The sequence below is a fragment of the Hyaena hyaena genome, unplaced genomic scaffold (genome assembly GCF_003009895.1).
Source record: "Hyaena hyaena isolate Hyena2069 unplaced genomic scaffold, ASM300989v1 scaffold_768, whole genome shotgun sequence".
NCBI classification, from domain to species: Eukaryota; Metazoa; Chordata; class Mammalia; order Carnivora; family Hyaenidae; genus Hyaena; species Hyaena hyaena.
Window position 1 is genome coordinate 90,612 of NW_024081403.1, and position 20,988 is coordinate 111,599.

Here is a 20,988-nt window from a genome sequence, read left to right on the forward strand (position 1 = left end):
TAAGATGGTGAAAAAGCAACATTTTGACAGGTACAAGTAAAAATGAATTTTATCTTGTTTCAACTTTTCAGAATTGTCTTTAGTTTGCAGGACAGGCAGAGAGGTGGAGGGTTGTCATAAAATTCACCCAAACTATTGCCCTTAGATAAAGACTTCCTCCTATCTCCCTTTTGCACCTTCACTGAATTTGGAATGTTGCTTTTGTTTGTTTTAATAACCCTAAATTTGAAAGCACAATTTTTTTTTACTTCCCCTTTTATCCTAAGAAAGCCACTACCAGAGAATACCTTATTTCTCTTAACACAGAGTAATTTTACCACTAAATATATCCATTTAGGGGCCCCAGGGTGGCTCAGTTGGTTGAGCGTCCGACTTCAGCTCAGGTCATGATCTCACTGTTCGTGGGTTTAAGCCCCACGTCGGCCTCTGTGCTTACAGCTCAGAGCCTGGAGCTTGTTTCAGATTCTGTGTCTCCCTCTCTCTCTGACCCTCCCCTGCTCACGCTCTCTCTCTCTCTTTCTCTCTCTCTCTCTCTGTGTCTCTCTCAGAAATAAATAAAACATTAAAAAAAAATTAAGTAATAAAAAATATCTTCGTTTAGTTACTCAATCCACCTAGGTCCATCATTTCTGTAACTGTGGCAGCCTTATGAGCTCTGGTGACTCTGTTTCCTCTGCATTACACTTACATTGCTCAATGATGTCAAGAAGCCCATGTTGCCCTAATTCTCTTCTAAAGTGGCCAAATTCAAGATCATTAAATGTTAATATTTTCAAGCAGTCTTTTTCAAATGTTCAACTCATCTCTAATATAAATGAGATGACCAACTTAACTATTGATAATAGTACATGGTTAAATTCCCAATGGAGTGTGCAGAAGAAATACACATGTAGAGTATGAAGTAATAGTATTTCCTCCACATTGTTTAATAAAACCTATTTGTTATTCATGGTTCATCTTTTTTTAAATTTTTTTAAAAAATCTTTTAATTTTTTTTTTTAGAGAGAGAAAACGTGAGTGGGGGAGAGGCAGAGAGAGAGATGGAGCCACAGAATCTGAAGCAGACTCCAGGCTCTGAGCTGTCAGCACAGAGGTGGACATGGAGCTCAAACTCATGAACTGCGAGATCATGACCTGAGCCAAAGTCGAACACTTAAACAACTAAGCTACCCAGACACTGAATGCATGGTTTATCAAAAAGACTGAAAATCAACAATTAAAATGTATTCTCTAGATTACAAGGTTGGATTATATGTGTTGTATTATATGATTTTAATAATTGAAGAATTCAAGGAGTCATGCAGAATTTGCCAATAATTATATAACTTTACACACAGAAAGAATGTTCGTGTAATGTTCATGCACACTCCAATATAAACTTTCTATTGCCATGTATGTTCCCCTTTGTAATAAGAATGCAGACATGCACATATCCTTATTTTTTAATCCAGGAAAATCTTGTTCATTTGTTCCAATGTTTACATTACAAAATTTATTACTCCAATGTGATGCCTCTTTTTATAATTTTTAAATTCAAATTACACTAGTTTTATAGTTATATATAGTGTTATATTGGTTTCAGGTAAACAGTACAACAGTATGATTCAACAATTTTATACACTTCTCAGTGCTCATTTGATGTAATTGTACTTTCTTTTTTCTTTCTTTTCTTTTCTTTTCTTTTCTTTTTTTTTTTTTTGACAGAGAGTTAAAGTGCATGAGTAGAGGAGGGGTACAGGAAGAGGGAGAGGAAGATTCTTAAGCAGGCTTCATGTCCAGCATGGGACCCAACACAAAGGGCTTGATCTCAGGACTGTGAAATCATAACCTGAACTGAAATCAAGAATTGGACCCTTAATCAATCACATCACCCAGATACCCCACGGTAACTGTGCTCTTAATCCTCTTTATCCATTTCACTTATCCTCTACCCTCCTCCCCTCTGGCAACCACCAGTTTATTCTCAGGTGGTTTTGTTTCGTTATTTCTTTTTTTCTTTGCTTGTTCTGTTTCTCAAACTTGACACATGAGTGAAAACATACAGTATTCTGTCTAATTTCACTTGACAATAGATGATCTAAGTCCATCCATATTGTTGCAGCAAGTGGCAAGATCTCATTCTGTCTATGGCTAAGTAATATTCCATTTTATACATACACACACACTGTATCTTCTACAATCCAAAACTGGATTATTTTCAAAAAGGTATATGTACTCCTAAGTTAACTGCAGCATTATTTACAATATCCAAGATACGGAAGCAACCCAAGCATCCATTCATAGATGAATAGATCAAATATGATCTTTGGTGTTAATATTCTTTCCACATTTATGTCCATAAGACCAATATTTGTACAACTGAGTAAATAATACAAAACTTCCAATAGGAGAAATCTATTCACCTCCTGCTCAGGTTGAAAGTAGTAGCAAAATGTCTACAGATGCAGGAAGAGTCCCTTGGTAGAAACCAATAGGGATGGTGCAGTCTTGTAAGTATTTGTGATTCCCTGGCTCATATGAATGGCTCTCGGCACTTGTTATATGACAGTGAATGTCTCCATTTGTAACCCAAATTTACTGCTACTTCACCTCCCTCTCTATTTGATACTAGCCCTCTGCATTTAACTTCAGATAAATCCCAAAGCAAGCATGAAAAGACATTATGACCTACAAATTCAATGCACCAAAACAGCACATGGCATATCTGAAACATTTATCATACTTAGCTACAAGCCCCTCATGGGGAAAAGCACAGAAATATTAGAGAATCTTATTGAGTCCTGACTCCACGCTTTACTTGCCAAGTTATCTTAGACAAGTTATAGAATTTCCAATGCCACACAATCACTTGTTTATTATTTTTTACTAAAAGAGTGGTAACCACTGGCATGATCATGTCAATCTATCAGAGCTCATTTTATCCACCCACTACCCTGTTGAGGTGAGTAATATTATCACTTCTAGCTTTATAGAAGATGAAAATAAGATATTGAAAGGTTAAACAAACAAAAAACCTTCTGGGCCATAGAGCTATTAAGTAGCAGAACAAGGTTTCAAACCCGTGCATGTCTTTTAGTTAAGGCAGTGCCCTTAACCCTTAAATGACCTCAGTTTTCCCAGCTCCAAGATGGAAGTATTAAGAGTAACAAAGTCATTGGGTATGGGACACAGAAGGAAAGCCACATGAGAGTGACTGTCAAATATTAATTGCTCAATAAATAGCCATTTGCTCATTATTCACCCTTATGTTCCTGTTTTTTTAGGGCAATATATTTTGAGTCCAATTACTTGGTGAAGGTTTACACACATCCTTTTGTCCTAACGACATAGGGGTCAGGAAGAAAACACAAGGCCAAGGAAGCAGTAGACAGGGTGACATGGATAACTATAAACAGGGTCACAACATTTTATAGGCCCGTCAACTATGTTGACAGACTAATGATTTTTGAAACCTATCTACAAAGCTACTCTGAAGCCTGAGCTAGAGTAATGACTGTTTTTCTGAAATGTGAACATGAGGTCACATCTTAGAGTGAGTTAGGGGCAAATCTAAATGACTATATTAAGGAGTCACAAACATGACATTCTAATCACACATTGATATCTGATCAGAAGACTAACAAAACAAAGAGTGAGACATAAAATTGTGAGATTATTTTTTCTCTTTTAGGATTCAATCATCTTTATTTTCTTCCCGACAGAAAACTTTCTCCTTGACCTCTAGTATTAAAGTCAGTTTGGATACTATTTCCAGAATATATATTTCTGGTTATTATGTTGCAATTCCATGTTACCTGCTACAGTAGTTTGAAACACTTAAAAGGCATCTTTGAAAAGTTTATGTAAAAGTATAAACACTCCATGTATAATTATATCTGTAACTCTTTTTGTGCAAGTCACATGGCTTTAAGGAGCACTTTGTCCCTGGGCTCTCCAGACAGATGTGCTTCCAAAAGATGCACTTTTCTGTTGCTTAAGAGTTAATAACTGATTCCAATTTCTGTGACACACTGTACCTCCTTCAAAGAATAGAAACATGCCTGAAGAGTCAAAACTCAGTAATTTAACATCAGTGATGATAATTTGTACCTTTAAGCACTGTGTAGCTTTTAGTAGAAATAGTTCAAAGAAATATAGTTTTGTTATATTGATATACACGTTATATATATTTATATCTACTGCATATCTTATACTATGATTATCTATGTTATTTATATTATATGTAATAATACAGTATATATAGTATACATACATAGTACTACAGGAATTATGTATCCAAAATTTGTGTATTCCTAATTAACTTAACTCAATGATTCCATTCAGTATCACCACCCTTTTCTTATGCTGGTCCATTGAGTCCTACCAAAATTCATGTTGAAGCCCTAACCCCAAAGTGACTATATTTGAAAGTGCTCTTACGAAGTAATTAAGGTTAAGTGAAGTCATAAGGGTAGGTTTCTAGTTTAATAGGATTGGTGACATTATAAGAAAAGAAAGAGAGTTCTATCTCTCCATATACACTCACTGAGGAAAGGGTATGGGAGCCCACAGCAAGAAAGTGATCATCTACAAGCCAGGAAGAGGGCTCTTATCAGAACTCAGTGAGGCTGCATTTCCAGCCTTCATCACTGTGAGTAATAAATGTTTGTCCACCAGTCCATGGAATTTTCTTATAGCAGTTCAAGCAGATTCACCATATGTTAATGGTAGTCTTTGGGGGGGGGGACCCCTCTGTGCCAGAATTTCCTCCTTTAAAATGAAGATTAATCTTATTAGCTCCTATTTATCTCTAATTTCATATTTCTAATTTCCCAAAGATAGCTCCCTCCCAAGGAATACTGAGTTTGTCAATCTTGTCCCAAACAACTTTTTCTTAGACTCAGCAAAAACCCCCAGCCATTCTTCTGTCATCTACCTTCTCCTTCTCAATAAATGGTATCAGCTATCTATGATGAAAATCAGTGACAATCTTCAATTTTTATCTCCAATTGTTTGAAAGAATTGTTCAATCTTAACAGGTTACACCCATACCTTTCTGTCCCATTAATATGCTTTACGTCAGACCCTCAACATTCTCCCATCCTATTGCAGAAAGCCTCTTAACTGTTTTCTCTTTTATGGTCCTGTGGCTTCACTTTCCTATGTCTACCATACGTCTGCATTCCCAGTCATACCTGAAACTTAGATCTGGGGTTAAAAATAATGAAAAATATCAGTAATATCAGTGATTCCTAACTTTCCAAACTTCAGAAGACTGGCACAAAAAAGGAACACCTTTAATATGCTGAAATATAAGACTGTCAAACAACTTACTTTCAGAATCCAGGGGATGGGAGGAAAGGGGCTGCCACTTAAGTAGAAGGTTAAAGAAGTTGCAACAACTTCTAGCTCTTTGGGAAAAAAAATGATGGAAAGACACAGTCTCTTTTCCCCATCATCTGCCACTGAATCAGTCCTGGGTTCTGTGCTAAGCAGAAAGCTATTCTTGGAATTGTGTTCAAAAGCACACATAACAGAGAACTTCATCTTATCTGTCCCAGAGAGACTTTGCTTAATGCAGGAATTAAAAGATCAAATTGGATTGACCCTCATTGTCCTTATCTTCCAACAAGTCTTGGATTCAGGTCAATAGCATTTGGCAAGAGCTGAAAGAGTGCCCATTCGTTGAATTGCCAAGAACTATAATGCACAAAATTAAGCTGTTCTATTTCATGTGCTACTTAGAATTTATTCTCCCAAGTGGCAGAAGAGACCCACTTTTCGACCTTCTTAAAGAGATGTAATTTACGCCCTACTTCCATGTTAAATTACTTAAGCAGATAGTTCTATCAGCCAGAATCTTTTCCCTTTCCTTCGTGGTAAACATTGAAGTACAAACTGTTCAAATAAAAGAACTTGCAAATTTGTGAGGAACTCTCTTCAGATATTTATTATGAAACGTGAGCAAAATGTACACCCACATGTTTTTCTTCCCTTCCACTCTCCAAAGAAATAATTCAGGGGACTGAAATACCATGCAAAATTTTAGGACAAACAGAATGAGTGAAATAACACAAGTATTGGATTTGAACTGATCTGAAATGCAAATGTGGAATGAGGAAAGCAGGTCTAAACTAGACTTGACATTAGAGATAGAAACTGAAAAGAGCTAGGGTAGGTGGACAAGTATTTATTCATTAATTCAGCCATTCCTGCCTTCATTTGTGCATTTATTTAGTATCTGTTCATTGTGTTGGAAGTGGTAATTACAAGAGTTGTCATAAAGAAAACCTGATGTCAGGAATTTAAAAAGTAATAAGATATGTACATGAAAATGTACTTATAACAGAAGATGAGTGCTATCATAGAAATAAACCAGGTGCATAGGAACTCAAATGAAGAAGAGGCAGGGCTTTTCATTATATTGAATATAGTTATTTCAAATCACCTTTGATAAATCTGGCTTAATGAACTTTTCTGAAGGTGACCAAAATATTTTTTTAATTTTCCAGGAGTATAAAAAAGCTAAATAAAATCCCATTTTACCTACTGCTTGAATATTACTTTTCATGGACATGAAATATCACATATAATGCTATTTACCAACATGGCTGACTATACCATATGGAATGGTAGTTCCTGAAATGGTATACTGACTGGATGTTACACTATTTATCTTAGTTTTCTCATCCAATTTATCTGTTCTTTGTACCTTTAACATCCACTTTGGGAAAAGTTTGCAAAGATTTATGAAGGTGTTGAAAGGCAGTCCATTAGTTTTTAGGGTCCTTCTGAGAGCTGTCAGTCTGAATGTTATTCCTGGCCTGAAAACTACATTATTACCAAAATCCTCCTTCACATCAAATACCCCCATTAATTAAAGAGTTGTATCAGCTTCATAATTAAGTTACACACACACACACACACACACTGAGTCTTGTTACTTGTTACTATTTTAGTTTCCTGTTTTTATTACCAGTTTTATGTTAACTTGTCATGTTCCAACAATATGGAAAGCTGAATTACAATTTTCTGCATACTTAATTCTTTCAAAGTAAAATTTCCATTCGATAAAAGGGTTATGTTTCAAATGCTCAAATGTGTGCTTTCTATCTTGCAGTTTAAGACTTGCAAGCCAATCACTATAGCAAATATGGTGTTACTTGTTAGAGTACCTTTGCTCCATGATATGGCCTTTGATCCTCTGTCAAAGATCAGCTACTGTAGTGAATCTATTCCTTGACTCTTTCTGTTCCATTGATCTGTCTATTTTGTGAAACACCATGTTGATTACTGTAGCTATCTTGAAGTAGGATATTATCAGTCCTCCAACTTTGGTCTTACCCTTCAATAATGTGCTAGCTATACTTAGTCTTTTTGTCTCTCCGCGTAAATGTTAGAATCGGTTTGTTGGTATCCACAAAATAACTTGCTGGGATTTTGATGAGGATTCCATTTAATCTATAGTTCAAAATGGGAACAAGTGACATCTTGACAATATTGAGTCTTCCTATCTATCAAAGTGGACTGCATCTTCATTTCTTTATTTTCTTTTTTATTTCATTCTTCAAAGTTCTGTAACTTTTTCCATATCTATCTTGTACATATTTTATTAGATTTATACCTAATAAAATGGAGGAATGCTAATATAAATGGTATTGTGTTTTTATTTGCAAAGTCCATATATTCATTGTCTGTATACAGGAAAGTGGTTGAATTTGTGTTTCAGCTTCACATTCAGCAACCCTGCTATTATTTCCAATATCCTACTTTTCAAACAAACTTACAGGGTGGTATGCATGAGAAAACTGGGGCATATAAAATTCAAGGACCTTGGCAAAAGCCAGAAAGGATTAATACCATGTTTTTCTGATGCTACAGAGTAAGCTTTTCATTAGGCCATATTTCCTATCAGCATTTAAAAAGCTTCTTAACATTTCTACAAAATGAATACTAAATTCATTACTTATGACTACTAATTCATTAAAGTTACACTAGGATATTAGTAAAACTGCTTATGGGCTAAAAACTATAAGCTGAACAGAATCCTGACCTCAAAAAAATGTATAACTCAAAACAAAAACAATTATCATCAAAAATGGGAATGACATTTCATTCATTAAATTAATAAGATACATTCCACAATGAATAGGATGAACTGATGGATGAATATGTGATAAAGCAAGTTTCCTGAATGGCTTTTTTTAGAACAAGGTGGTACATTTTTGAGTTTAACCGTGGAATTCTTCATCTTTTCTGAATAAGTAATAATTTTCCTAATAAAATTCAAAAGTTTTTTAAAAATATAAGTGACTTTCAGAGCCACTGATACTATAATGAAGATAATGCAAAAGATTTAAAAAGAGTTAGATAATTTAGCTGATTTTATAGCTTACAACAAATAATTCTCCCTGATGTCAATATGACGTCCAATGTAGAGATAAGAAAGTAATTCCATATTATATTTTTAAATGATTGGTATATTTGGTAACATAAAGGCTAAGTTGAAATAAAGGGCAAAATCCACACATGGCAGAAAGTCTATGTATATATATTTATGTACACACACACACATACGCACACAAAGAGCTTTTAGGAATATAAGAACAAACAATTTGAATTTGAAATTCAAAAACTAACAATCAAAATGAATGAAAAGACTGGATGAAACAAAGTGAATATTACTTAAGCATAGACAAATATTGGAACAAAATCACTCCAAAAGTAAAAATTAAATTTCTAAAGTGTCCAATGAATTAAAACTATATGTGTTCTGATGAGAGTAGAATGAAAATGAGATAGACAGTCATAGAGAAAGTGATCAAAATGAAGGATATGCCCCTCCAAAAGCCAACATACATATAATTGGAGTCTGTGAAGAAGAAAAGTACAATAATAACATTAATATTTAAACTACCATTTAGAGGGGCACCTGGGTGGCTCAGTCGGTTAAGTGTCCAACTTCAGCTCAGGTCATGATCTCACAGTTCGTGGGTTTGAGCCCCACATCAGGCTTTGTGCTAACAGCTAGCTCAGACCCTGGAGTCTGCTTCAGATTCTGTGTCTCCCTCTCTCTCTGACCCTCCCCTGCTCACGCTGGCTCTCTCTCTTTCTCTCTTCTCTTTCTTCTCTCTCTCCTCTCTTGCTCAGAAATAAATAAAACATTTAAAAAAAAATCTACAATTTAGAGAAACTTTGTTTAGATGAAAGAACATTTTTCTATATAAGTGATTATCAAGTATCTAGAAAATGTGACTCAACATTCATGAGGAAGTCTCAACCTCATGACATATCCTAGAAAGATTTGTGCCATACCGCACATTCTTTAAAGACAAAGGAAAAAACCTCAGAGCTTCCAGCAAGCCTGAAAAAAGTCATAAAAGAGCAAGAGAATTAGGTTCACACCCTATTTCTTAAAACAATTAATACAGCAAGACAACAGTGGAACATTATCTAAAAATTCCAAGATGTAGGAGCATCTTGGTGTTTGAGTCAGTTAAGCGTTTGACTTCAGGTCAGGTCATGATCTCACAGTTGGTGAGTTAGAGCCCCAGGGCAGGCTCTGCACTAACAGCTCAGAGCCTGGAGCCTGCTTCAGATTCTGTGCCTTCCTCTCTCTCTCTCTGCTCCTCCCCAGCTTGTGCTCTCTCTTTCAATAATAAATGAATAAACTTTTAAAAAATTAAAGAAAAAATCCAAGATCTAAACTGTGAACCAGTGGTTTTATAACCATCTCAAATGTCCTTAAAAATGAAGTCTATAGATAGAGGTGCCTGAGTGGCTCAGTCAGTTAAGTGCCTGACTTCAGCTCAGGTCATGATCTCACGGTTTGTAAGTTCAAGCCCAAAATCTGCTGACAGCTCAGAGCCTGCTTCAGATTCTGTGTCTCCCTCTCTCCCTGCACCTCCCCTGCTTGTGCTCTTTCCCTCTCTCTCAAAAATAAAAAAAATAAACATAAAAATTTTTTCAAAAAGTCATAAATTTTAGGAAAAATGTCTATAAAATGTTTTTTAAGAAGAATCCAAGAAACACTGCTTTTAGGAGTCCTTCTTGAAGGATCTAGAGTTTTATTTAACCAAGAGATGACTGCAATCACTTCGCCAAAAAGACTTAAGGAGAGTATTATATATGTGTAATCATGGATCTAACTTTAAAATAAAAGAAGTATAAGAGTAGAAGAATAATTTATTATTAAAATTTTCCCAATTGCATTCTGGTCAAGTAAAACTGATATAATTTTAAAAATGAAAAGGGAGAAGGAAAGGGCAAAGTAGAAAACTGCCCATCTCAAGTGACATAAGAATAAGGGCAAAGGATACCGTTATAACTGACAAACAGGGCAACTAAAGGCTAAATAAGGAAAGAGTGGACTAAGGGAATTAAAAATGTAAACATCTTATTACCAAAAGGAATTCTAAAGAAGAGAGCAAAGAAAAAATGTCACAGAGACACAGACACATGGGAGTTATAATACTATAAATTATTTCATAAAATTATATAATAGAATTATATATTAGACATTCAAAAATATGAATAAGGTAAATTACATATTTAAAAATATGTTCATTTAGTTCACATAATTAGTTCTATGTTATATATAAGATATTAGCAAAGTAGCATTCCAAAAAGCATGAATTCTTCCAAAAAGATAATTTATGTTGCTAAAGCAGTAATTCACAATGATGATATAATCATTAATAATATCCATGCAATTATCAACACAGCAAACTTCATAAATGAGAAATTACAATAGAAGAATTAATTAGGGTATATTATGCTAAGTGAAATAAGTCAGTCAGAGAAGGCAAATATCATATGATTTCACTCATAATGCGGAATTTGAGAAACACACAGATGAACATAGGAAAAGGGAAGGAAACGTAAGATAAAAACACAGAGAGAGCCAAACTGTAAAAGACTCTTAAAAACAGAACTGATGGTTGATGGCGGGGGGAGGGTGGGAGGTGGCGGTTAGATGGGTGATAGGCACTAAGGAGGATACTTGTTGGGACGAGCACTGTGTATCATATATAAGAGAAGAATTACTGAGTTCTAGTCCTGATGCTATGACAACTATGTCAACTAACTTGAATTTAAATCAACAATAAAAAACAAAAATATAAATAAATAAATATATACCAGTTTTATTAGCCCCCCAAAAGATGCTCACAAGAAACAAACTCATTTAAAAATTATAATTTAAAAAAATTATCTTTACACCTACGTGACAAATACGTATGTAACTAGTCATACTCTTTAATTTTAAATTATTAACTTTATCAAAAAAGATATAAGAATATATTAATAGGAGATTCTAACACATCAGTATCAAAGCAAAAAGAATCAATCAGTTGCTGATTACTGCATAACCTCGAAGCTTAGTAAATTATTTTTGTGTACATTATTTTGTGTAAATTAATTGTGTACATTAATTAGATGGTTATTGTTCTTGTCACTACCCAGATGGTGCCTTGGTTAGAACTAGAGGTTTTAAGATGGTCTCAGGTTAGGGGTCCTGTAACGTCTTTTCTGCCACATTCAACTGATTGAACCAAGTCACAAGATTAGTCCAGATGAAAAGGGTACAGTAATAGAGCTCACTAATGGGAAAATCTAAAGAAGACTATGATCTTTTATTTCTATTTACCACACATATCAAGTGGACAAAAACAAAGTAAGGATTTGTATGAACTAAATTACATAATAAAGTCAATTTTCTAACTATATATTGAACTCTATACTTTCATGATAGAGAATAACCCACTCAGGTAAACATCAACATTCATATAAAATGATCACACATTAGGTCACAAAGAAAGTGTCAATACATCTGTAAAATAGACATGAAAGTATTCTTTGAGTAATCCAACAAAACTAAAATGTAACAAAATCATCCAAACAAAAACTTAGAATTTTTTAATCTATTAAAAAAATTCAGGGGCAAAAAGGAAAATACACCTTTTTTGGGGCTGTATTTAGTTTCCAAATAATGAAAAAAGGTAAAATATATTTACCAAACACTGCTATCGTATACAACAGATAAGTTAGCCTCCTCAAAAAATGAAACAAAACCCTTTTGCCTATCTTTGAGTGATGTTTATTGCTTTCTAACTGACCTATGTCTCCTTTAGATATCCTATAATGTTAACATTGAGATGTAAGTTACAAACTATAAATATATCTTATGTTAAATGGTAGGGGAACAGGAGGAGACAGGAGGGAAAAATAGGTTAAATTCTACAATTGTCCTTGAATGGGACTTGCGCTGGAAATTTAAAGCCTTGAGCTCATCATTATCTATTGGCCAATTCTCCAGTGTACTTCAAAGGCAATGATCACATCTATCATACTGCTTATTTTCATTAAAGTATTTTATGTGTAAATACTTAGCTACCCAAGTATTTTTTTAATCACTTGGTGATAAACAGAGTGATAGAAACAGATTCAGTAGGAAGGACAGAGAATATGGAGTGATAGAAACATGATCAGTAGGAAGGATAGAGAATATATTAATTTGTGGGAGTTGATTAAACAGTGGCTGTGTTGTTGCTTCTGCAGTTGATCCTGGGCTGACTCGTGATTTGTAGAAGCTGAAGGAAGAGATCAAGTAGGCAATGAAAGAGCTGTTACCCAAAACTTGCACACAGTGACCTAGAATTTGGAAAAACTCAAGAAGGTGGTCATTCAGATGACCTAATGGGAATAGAGGTGTACATGTGCTATTTCAAGAGCTTCTGATCCTAACCCTGGTTATAGATAAGTTTAAAAGAAGAATTGTTGAGAAGTACAGTTGCTGCAAACTTATTCTTTCTTCATAGCAATAAGGACCTAGTTAATAGGGGCTAGGATAAAATATATAGAAAAGAATCCTGGTGGTGTGGTACTGAGCTAAGTAAAATATAATTCTGGGTGAGGATCAGTATTGATAAGAGTTAATTACCAATGGTATTATACTTTATATCCTGATAAGGACGCAAGGGACCAGTTTTAATAGTTTCCTAAAAGCACATGTACCCCAATGTTCATAGCAGCACTCTCCACAATAGCTAAAACATGGAAAGAGCCTAAGTGTCCATCAACAGATGAATGGATCAAGAAGATGTAGTTTATCTATACCATGGAATACTCCATGGCAATGAGAAACAATGAAGTCTGGCCATGTGTAGCAACATGGATGGACCTTGAGGGTGTTATGCTGAGCGAAAGAAGTCAGGCAAAGAAGGACAAATATCATATGTTTGCACGTATAGGAGGATTAGGAGGAACTTGACGGAGGAACAAGGGGGAGAAGAAGGGCGGAAATGGTGGGGGAAAGGGAGAGAGGCAAACCATGAGAGACTCTTGAATGCTGACAAAAACTGAGGACTGATGGATGTGGGGGAGAGGGGGGGGATGGGCATTGAGGAGGACACTTGTGGGGATGAGCACTGAGTGTTATGTGGAAACTGATTTGACAATAAACTATTTGTAAAAAAAAAAAATGCTAAAAAAAATAGTTTCCTAAAATCACTTGACTCTTGTCTATGATAATAATTTACAGCAAATGAGATAGAAATGTTATAATTAGCATGGAATGCTATTAGGGAAGTCAGAGGCTCAGGGAGGGGGAAATTTTAGAAAGGATTCACTATATGAGACCTGGGAACCTGCCAACCTGATTATGATTCCCAGAAAGTCCCAGAGGTCACTTCACTTTAAAACCAAGAAGAAATGTACTAAGAGAGAAACTAGCAAACCTGAGATTAAACATAGGTGATTTAATTAAGTTTTTTTGGTTTTTTTTTCAGATTGTACCTGGCCATCATTGTAAAGAGATGATCTTGTATGAAAAAATGAGGGCATTTTGTTTTGACACAATGGAAGTCACATAGCATATCATATGATGGTGACCCACTACCCAAAATGTTAATGTGTTTCTGGAAAGCTAATTATCATGCTCAGCCTAAATTAGTTCTCGTTCAATCCTTCCAAATATGTTTCAAATGTTAAAATTAAAAACAACCACTTATAGGAGTACCTGGGTGGCTCAGTCGTTTAAGTGTCTGACTTCGGCTCAGCTCATGATCTCACGGTTCGTGGGTTTGAGCCGTGTTGGGCTCTATGCTGACAGCTAGCTCAGAGCCTGGAGCCTGTTTCAGGTTCTATGTCTCCCTCTCTTTCTGACCCTCCCCTGCTCACACTGTCTCTCTCTCTCTCTCAGAAATAAATAAAAACATTAAAAAATAAATAAAAATAACCACTTATAAATGTTACTGTTGAGGAATATAAACAAATATACCACAAATACTACCTATAATGCAGATCTAGGTGGTGTATATAAAATGCCAGTTTCTTATGCTTGCTTTGAACTCTCTGGTTCTCACTGATACTCAATGGCTGTGTAGTTCCAGTGGACTTCAGGGACAAATAACCCTATGGTCCCTTCTTGCAGGCCTACCATGTGCTTCTGACCTATTATTCCAAGGCTTAACCTGAGGACACAATTTACTGAGAAATTTCAGAGCATACTTGGGAAATCAATGCATACTGAAGGGAAGAAGTTCACTCACAGTAGGACACAGGAGTCGGCAGATCAATTTTCTCTATTCCTTCCCCTTCAAATATAGCCCAGAAATAGACTGAAAACAGCCCAATATGATTAAACAACCAGTTGCTCTGGATATCAATCTTAATAACACACTTAATATGTTTTCTCTCCTTCCTGCCCTGTACCATTCTTCCAGCACTCACCGGGATTATGGTCCCCAGTAAAGTCTTAGTAAATATACCTTTACCTCGAGCTCTGTTTTCTAGAGAAGTGATATAAATAAAATGGGGTAAACCAAAAGTTTCACAAAGACTAGAATTTTAAAGCTCTGCATAGCTTTTGTGCAGTGGCAAATAAATATAAGAACCATGGTCATACCTTGCCTCTCCAACCCAAACATCACACTGATTGCTCAGGACTGATGGTTCTCAAAGGTGAGTACCCCAGCAAGCAGCATCATGGTCACCCAGGCAATTGTTAGAAATGAATCCTTTCTCCACAGGAGCCTTTAATCCAGATGTATTAGATTAGATATTCAGCGAGTGGGACAAAGCCATCTTTTCCAGTGATTGCAAAGCATGCTAAGGTATGAGAAACAGTGCTATAAGCTTTAAGCTGGCTGCTTCTGATCCTTAGTGCAAATGGGAGTAGTGGATAGGCCAAAGTTCAGACGCTTTAATGTTGCCCATCTACAATGTGTCTCCCACACCCTACCAGTTATGAAAAGGCAGCTTCTGGAATGAGAAATTGCATTCTCCTAGAAGCAAACTGCGGTATTTTCAAACACAGAGAAGGAGGATTTCATCTTCATGATTATGGCTGCATTTTCATAGTGGTTTGTCTTTTTGGTTTTTTGATGAGTTATGTTGAATTTAGTGAAATGCTTTTTTGGCTTATGAGCATCCTATAGTGTTCTCCTTTAATCTATGAATGTAATTAATCACAATAATCAATTTTCTAATATGAAACAAACACAATTTTACTTTCCTGGGATAAAGCCAAGTTGGTTATGATATCATTAATTAATATAGCTAGATCATGTTTATTGTTTTGTTAAGGACTTTGCCTCTATATTCACACATGAAGCTAATTGGTAGTGTTTTTTTTCTCATACTGTTTTCTTATCCTTTGTTATCAGACTACTTTATTTTCCAATTGTCTAGACAACTTTTGCATATTGGAATTATTTTTTTCTTTTAATGTTGGTGTAACTTACCAGTGAAGCTCCCTGCGTCTGCAGTTTGCTCTGAGGGGCTTTAGAAGGGAAAGGGCAGGGAACAGATAATTCTAGAAACCTTTTTTTCCCCTAACCCCATAGGCCATTTAAAGGTAAATATGAAAGACAATGATGAAGTATGTAAAAAACAAGTGTCTTGCAAGATTTATTCTCTACAGCAAGGCAAAACAAGTAATCTGACACATTCAGAAAATTGGACACTTTAAAAAGACCATTTAGCAGAGAAGTGTTTATGTGCTTTGAAATATCAGTGCTTTAGAATAGCTTGCAATACAGGTGTATGGAAGATCTACCTGAATGGGAATAATACCTGAAAAAGAATCCACTACATACTTATATTGAAACTAGCTATACAGTAGCATTTTTGGAGCACTGCTATCTGAACAACAACTTATCTCTTTTCACTTGTAAAGATAAAAATCAAAATCAGAGATGATGCAGCACATGACTGCCAGTCTGGGTTATTACACTGATCTTTATCAAGGAAATAAAGAAGTATTACTCATGAGAAACATAACCAAGAGAAGAGAGTCTCATCATTTTTCCTGACCGAGATAAGTATTATAATATCTATACTTTTATTTATTTTCTCAGTCCCTAAAGCCCTCAATAGGAACCTAATCAAATTTCATAATTTGGAAATAATGTTATTAATCACAAAGAGAATTCCCATTAGCTTCAAAATGATGTGAAACAAAGGTGGTGTTTGTGTTATATTTCTTTGTATCCCTCAACAATAACATTATAAGTGATTGTTTTTAATTTTAACATTTGAAACATATTCAGAAGGATTTAATGAGAACTAGCTTAGGCTGAGCATGGCAAATAGCTTTCCAGAAACATGTGAACATTTTGTGTAGTGTGTGGAGTAGTGCACTATAAAACTGATCAGCCTGGCACTGCTATCATTATGCTCTTTCCACTGTGTGCCACAATAGCAAAATTCACACACACACACACTAAGGCTCCAAATTGTGTATTCTTAGAAACACATTGTTGAGAAATCCATACTTCTTCCATAAAAAATGAAGATAAAGAGACCCATTCTCTATGAATTGATGCACCTAAAAAACATTAGATTCTCTCTGACTGGTATCCACCCACAAGAAATCCTTCTCTCTTAAAAGAATAAAAACAGTCTCCGACAACATGGATTGAGATAAATTCTTGAAGAGATACTGAGTTTCATTCCAAATGGCTCTAAAGTCCCCTTCTAAGGGGTAAGCACTGGCCTGGTCTTCCTTAACACACTAGTTTGGATTATGGGGCAAACCCTGCTGTTGAAATACTACTCTAAAGGGGAAAAGCATTATCTACTTTTTTTTCTTCCAAATCTCTGAGAATTTAAGTGGTTATAGTTTTAGCACTGGTAGACAAGACAACAGAAAGAATACTTTAAGACACATGACAAGCAGAGTAGTCTTGACTATAAAATTTCATACCAGTATTGTGACCAGAGGTGAATAACAAGCTCTCTTTGGAGGTCATATATTATCAGGATCAATTTAGACAACAATAAAGAGGGAGGCCTTATTAACATAAGTCTAAATCCAAATTATGTGCTACTTTCCATATATTATTTTTTTCAGACACTTCCAGACATCTTTAAATTCCATTTCTCAAGCAACATAACCTCAATTAAGTGAAAGTTTAGAAAAATTTTGGTTTTATTAACATACTACAAGGAAATCCCAGTGCATACGTCTGAAAATGGGCTTCTCTTCAGAATAGATTGAGAACTTTTACCACTTAATAAGAAGACAAATAACCCAATAAAAATGGGCAAGTTATTTGACTGAATTTTCAGAAAAGGAAATCCACAGAGGGCAAATAAGTACATGACAAGATACACATCATTAGTCATTAGGCAAATGCACAGTAAACATACAAGAACACTACTCAGTAGAATAGCTAAATTAAAAAGAGTCCACACTATTAAATTCAACATGTACAGAAAATGGAATTTTTACACACTCTAGAAGGATATGTAAAATGGCATAACCCTTTTGGAAAATTACTCAGCACTTCCGTAAAAAAATATAAACTTGGTATTTAACTCTGGCCTTCTATACCTGTATATTATTTGAGGGATATAAAAGCATACACAAAAAGACTCATGCATGGATATTCATAGTAATCTTATTTACAATAATGAAGACTTAGAGGGGAATCTGGGTGCCTTCGCTGGTTTAGCAGCCGACTCTTGATTTTGGCTCAGGTCATGATATCACAGTAGGAAGATCTCTGGGCCTGCTTCAGAACTTTCCCTTTGCCCCTCCCCCACCTGTGTGCATGTATGTTTTTTCTCTCAAAAAAAAATTAGAAACTATTTAAATGTCTATTAGCAGGTGACTGTATAAGCAAAAATATGAAAAGATAATTAGCAATAAAAAGTAATGAATGACTAATGCACAGAAGCATATGGTTGGTTCTCACATTATGTATATTAGCTTAAAAAAAAGCACATTAAAAAGTAAAACTTGTATATCCCTTTTATATAAAATTCTAGAATATACAAATTAACCTATAGGTATAAAGCAGATGAGTGGTTTCCTGGGGCAAAAGAGAGAATGGACTGCAAAGGGCACAAAGACACTAATTAGGGTGACAGAAATGTTTTTTTGTCCTAATTTTGATTGTGATTTCAGCATTTATTCAGTTCCCAAAACTCATTCAATTGTACACTTTGTTTTTTTTAATGTTTATTTTTGAGAGAGAGAGAGAGAGAGACCAGAGTGTGAGTCGGGAGAGGAGCAGAGAGACATGAAGAGAGACTCTGAAGCAGGCTCCAGACTCTCAACACTCAGCACAGAGCCCAAGAGGGGGCTCGAACTCATGAACCGGGAGATCATGACCTGAGCCGAAGTGGGAGGCTCAAGCCACTGAGCCACCCCAGCACTCCTCAATTGTACATTTTGAATAGATGCCTTGTAAGTATTTATTGAAATGTAAAGTTATTACTGCAAATTTAATTCTAGGAAAGAGAAGAAATAAGTTAGATTTTATTTCAATCTGCTGTTCATGGGTATATCATATTTGTAAATGAAATTATGGATTTTATATGAAAAAACACAATTATAGAATACCAAGAAAGAAAGATGAGGTCATCAAACTATGTATGTGTGGAAGACATCAAATATATTGACCATTAATAATTCACATGAAGAGCTTAATTACCTTATAAAAGAGTTTTCTAATGATTTTTAGATTAACTAGAGGAGCAAATTTCTTCTTCAGCCTACCTAAAGCTACTTATATTATAGGGTCTCATTTTTTAATAAACCACTCAATTATTTGTGAAGTGGGTAAATCTCTATTTTAATATTCCAGCAACTCTCCAAGCTGCTCTCCTTCCCTTCATTAAAGAATGTTTATAGTTAAAAATGTAACTATAAAAATAGTCTTCCTTGCACAGTAAACATTTTCTTCCTCCTGGGTATCTCAGAATTCTATTCGCTTCCCTAACTGACAATCATGTATTATTTTCTGCTCTTTTTGGCAGGACAGAGAAAATGCAGCTGGGGAAGAGCATGCTGGGTTTCCTTCTGCACTACATTTCAGTGTGAAAACTGCCAGCTAAAATCTCACTGCTGAATTTCTATAACTGGTTCCACTACAAGTTGTAGAAAGAACACAGAATGGTTAAACAAATATCATGCTGACTGTGTGAGTATTGACAGGTGGGGATACTTGGGGAAAAAAAGAAAATGGGATCCATGACATTTAGCAAAACTCCACCACCCATGATGTCAATAGACAATGACAGGCATAATACGGATGCTGTTTTCCAGCTTTCTGAGAACAGATCTTTTGCATTTGGTATGTCCTTGATAGGACTGATCATTCTGTTTACAAAAATAAGTACTATTAAAAATAGAAATGAGTCGTCATTAAAATATAAACAATTGTCAAGCCCAAATGTTGTAGAGATTTGGTTATTTCTACCCTCTGAGGCACTGTAAATTTTCAGAGATAACAATTTAAGGTTCTAAATTATTATTTTTGTAAAATGTCAAACAGATTTTACATCCCCAGAGATGTTCTTTCAGTGGAATATGGTTAAGGTTTAGGCATAATCCAGTGAAGTTTTTACCTTACAACTTTTCAAATGATTGATCAAAGTGGGCAAAATTGGGGCGCCTGGGTGGCTTAGTCGGTTGAGCGTCCGACTTTCGCTTAGGTCATGATCTCGCGGTTCCTGGGTTCGAGCCCCGCGTCGGGCTCTGTGCTGACTGCCAGCTCAGAGCCTGGAGCCTGTTTCAGTCTGTGACTCCCTCTCTCTCAAACACACCAAAACTCACGCTCTCTCTCTCTCTCTCCTAGAAATAAAAAAAAAAAAAAAAAACCCAAAAAAAAAACAACGTGGGCAAAATTGAGAAGTAACAAAAACAAACCCCCAAAAGAAATATGGCTTTTATTTACTTATTATTATTATTATTATTATTTTTAGTTAGGCTTCACTCCGAGAGAAGCTTGAACTCACAACACTGAGACCAAGACCTGAGCTGAAATCAAGAGTTAGATCCTTAAGCGACTGAGCTATTCAGGCACCCCTGGAAGACGTGTTTTAAAATTGATTATGAACAAAAGTTTAGTGAGAGGTAATATCACAGTATTTTTATCATAATGCTAGGAATTCAAGAGTTTGTAATATGTGCAATATTCCTACTGTTTGTACTTCTTTTTCTTTTTTTTTTCTACATTTTAAAGTTTATTTATTTTGAAAGAGACAGAATAAGTGGGGGAGGAACCAAAAGAGAAGGAGACAGAGAATCTGAAGCAGACTCCGCAGTGCCAGTGCGGAGCCCAACAAGGGGTTTGAACCAATGGAACTGTGAAATCTTGACCTGAGCTGAAACTAAGAGTTGGATGCTTAACCTAGTCAGCCACCCAGATGCCCCTGAAAGATGGCTTATTAAATTGATGATAAACAAAAGTCTACCAAAAGTTACTATTATGATATTTTCATTAAAAGAGTTCATAGTATGTGCAATATTCCTGTTCATATTTTCATGTCTAAAGTAGTTTCAGATACTTGATGCTGTAGAGCTATTCCTTTCATATTTATAAACCGTTTTTTAAAACCTGTGTAAATCTATTAGATATACAAATAAAAATAATAAATGTAACCCCAATATTTGCAGCACCTAATTTTAACTAACTCTCATGATTTTACTTTAAATGAATAGCTGCTATATGAAAGCTTTCAAGGATGGGGATTGCAAACAGCATCAGGCTCCTTTAT